At 34.7% G+C, this 3,732-nt stretch overlaps 1 non-coding gene across 1 annotated transcript; it reads left to right on the plus strand.

The window, feature by feature from the left end:
* The first annotated feature begins 334 nt into the window (after positions 1-334).
* Positions 335-440, plus strand: LOC126955791 (U6 spliceosomal RNA). Its single transcript, XR_007726089.1, has one exon. It is a non-coding gene; the product is annotated as a U6 spliceosomal RNA (small nuclear RNA).
* Positions 441-3,732: the final 3,292 nt, after the last annotated feature.

Raw genomic sequence — 3,732 nt, forward strand, 5'->3', positions numbered from 1 at the left:
TTATGAAACACATTTTGATAAAGTTTTGACCAGTTTTTAAGACAGATAATATTCTAAATGTCTTGAATTTACTGTAACTGTTATTACCAATTTAACATTTTATGGATTATTTTTAAGTGGAACCTCTTGTATTCACAATAAATTAGCTTTTCATAACATTTAAAAACTGAATAATTAATTGTAAAGACTTATTTTCACTAATGTAATTCCGGAAAATTTTCAAAAAAATACATTTAGGATTTCTAAATGCTGATTTTAAAATTATGTTTATTTGAAAAGAAACTTAGACTCTAACCATAATTTCTGCAAAAATATTTTTATAATTCAGAAATAAATGCTCACTTTGTCAACACATATACTAAAATTGGAATAATACAGAGAAGATTAGCATGGCCCTCTTCAAGAATGACAAGCAAATTCATGAGACATTTCATGTTTTTTAAGTCCTCAAGGCAATGGCAACAAAAACAAAAAGTGAGACTAATTAAACTTAACTTCTGCATAGCAAAAGAAGTTATCAACAGAGTAAACAGACAACCTACAGAATGGGAGAAAATATTTAAAAACTATGCATTCAACAAAGGTCTAATAGCCAGAATCTATAAGGAACTTAAACAAAATAATAAGCAAAAAACAGATGACCTCATTAAAAATGGGCAAAAAACATGGACAGACACACAAGCAGTCAACAAAAAAGAAAAAATGCTAAACATCACTAACCATCAGAGAAATGCAAATCAAAACCACAATGAGATACCATCTCACACCACTCAAAAGGATTATTACTAAAAAGCCAAGAAATGACAGTTTCTGGTGAGGTTGCTAAGAAAAGAGAAGGCTTATACATTGTTGATGGGAATGTAAATTAGTGCAGCTACTGTGGAAAGTAGTTTGGAGATTTCTCAAATAATTTCAAACAAAACTACTGATATGGTTAAACTTTGTGTCCCCACCCAAATCTCATCTTGAGTTGTGATCCCCATAATCCCCATATGTCAAGGGCAGGAACTTGTGGGAAGGGATTGGATCATGGGGGTGGTTTATCCCATGCTGTTCTCATGACAGTGGGTGAGTTCTCACAAAATCTGATGGTTTATCACTATTGTTTTGAGATGGAGTGTTGCTCAGTTGCCAACTGGGGTGCAGTGGCACCATCTCAGCTCACTGCAACTTCCGCCTTCCAGGTCCAAGCAATTCTTCTGCCTCAGCCTCCTGAGTAGCTGGGATTAAGGCATGTGTCACTACGCCCTGCTAATTTTTATACTTTTAGTAGAGACGAGGTTTCACCATGTTGGCCAGACTGGTCTTGAACTCTTTACCTCAGGTGATCCACCTGCCTTGGCCTCCCAAACTGCTGGGATTACAGGCATGAGCCACTGTGTCCATCCGATCTGATGGTTTTATAAGGGGCTCTTCCCACTTCACTTATTAACACATCTTCCTGCTGCCATGTGAAGAAGTTCCATGCCTACTTCCCCTCCCACCATGATTGTAAGTTTCCTGAGGCCTCCCCAGCAATGCAGAACTGTGAGTCAAGTAAACCTCTTTTCTTTATAAATTACCAAGTCTCAGGCAGTTCTTTATGGAAGTATGAAAATGAACAAATACAACTACCACTTGATCCAGCAATCTCATTACTGAGTATACACCCAAAGGAATATAAATTATTTTACCATAAAGACATGCACATATGTTCATTGTAGCACTATTCACAATAACAAAGACAAGGAGTCATGGTGGATTGAATAAAGGAAATGTGGTACATATACACCAGGAAATACTACACAGTCATTAAAAAAGAATGAAATCCTGTCCTTTGCAAGCAAAATGAATGAATCTAGAAGCCATTTTCCTAGGTAAGGAAACACACAAAAAAAGAAACAAAAAACTAATTACCACATATTCTCACTTATAAATGGTAGCTAAACATTGGGTTTTCATGGATATAAAGATGGCACCAACAGATACTGGAGACTGGTAGACAGAGGAGGGTGGTATGAGTAGGAATCATTGAAAAACTACCTATTTGAGTACTATGCTCACTACCAGGGTGATGGGATGGATCATACTGTCAACCTCAGCGTCATTCAATATACCCATGTAAAAAACCTGTATGTGCACCCTCTGAATCTAAAATAAAATTTGAAAGTATGTTTAAAAAGAAATAAAGAAATATGTTCTATAAATCAATATAACTTGATGAAACTAAATTCTTTTATACCAATTTAATACCTGAGAAAATATTTTAGAGAGATCACTTATACAGAGATGAAATTAATTTTTAAGATTATTTCATTTTTATTATCATTCTTTTCTAACTTCAAAACTGAGGTTAAGAGAGAATAAGTGACTTCCATGTGTCACATGACAAATAAATAGCAGAGGCAGAACATGCCTCTTTTGACTGCTTCAAACATTCTTAAGTGTCTCATTACTTTCCCATACCTTTAATGCTATGCTCCTGGCTAGTCATTATGCTTTCCCAGCCCTGTAGTTGATAATGACATTTGTTGAAAATTAAAGCAATGGTTATTTTCTGAACTTCTTCACTTCCTGACTTCACAGTCTGATCTGTTAAGCATCATGCATATTTCAGGTTTTGCTATTTTTTTCAAAACCAACCAAACAAACAAAAAACAAATAACTTAAATCAATAAGTCAATATATTAAAATTAGAGAATGGATTCCTGCTTTGGCTGAAAGGCTGAACAAATTATTTCAGAATTACATTCCAAGTTCAATACTAGGTAATAGCTCTCTTCAAAATGTTTAATTTAAAAACAACTTGAAAATAATTTAAAAATATTATATGTGATTTTTATTCAAAAATATGTAGTATTAATGTTCAAACTACATTTATACCTTTTTAAAAAAAATTTGTGTAAGCACACCATGAATCTTTATGACTGTCTTTTCTTTCTAGTTGCCTCTTACTTTTCTTTTGTTAAATATGTGTATTTTGTTTTGCTATAAATAGTCTATCTTTTGAGCCCAGCCAATATGGCATCTGATTATGGCCTTGACATCAATCAGCAGTGCACTTCTCTGAAGGAAGTGGTGTAGTCTATGTGTAATTCATATTTTCTTTGTGGTGCATGAGTGCCTATACAGTAATTAAAGCAAGCAGCTAGTGAAATCATGGGTTATTAGGAGGAAATGCTTGTGATTAGAATAAAAGATGATTGTTGCATTAATATTTCAGATGGCAGAGTCTGTATGAAGGGAAGCTATTTCTGAAAGGACTTGGGGATTCTGCCATTTGGGTGCCTGTGCTAATTCCAAACCCTGTAACTAAAAACCTACCTACATTAATCCAAATAAGCCTGACTACTTGAGATTCACTGGATGTACAGAGAAATAAATTGTAGAGTATAATAGGGAAGAGGAGAGTGAAATCAATAAATACTGAGCACTCCCATCTATATGTAAAGCAACATGCTAGTTGCTACAGGTTACAGACAGAGATGTAGAATTCTCTGCCTGACCTCAGAGAGCTTGTATTAGCTGGGGAAACAAGACCATGTACATGGTTGTATTTGAATATCACAATATAATACTGTGTTAATTTTCTATTGCTGCTGTAACAAGTTACCACCAACATAGTGGCCTAAAACAACTCAAGTTATGATCTTACAGTTACATGGCTTTGAAGCCTCACACAGTTCTCACTAGGCTAAAATCAAGATGTCTGTAGGGCTGCGTTTCTTTTTGGAAGCTCTAGGGGATAATTCA

This window comes from Macaca thibetana, chromosome 5, assembly GCF_024542745.1.
Source record: "Macaca thibetana thibetana isolate TM-01 chromosome 5, ASM2454274v1, whole genome shotgun sequence".
Taxonomy (NCBI): Eukaryota; Metazoa; Chordata; class Mammalia; order Primates; family Cercopithecidae; genus Macaca; species Macaca thibetana.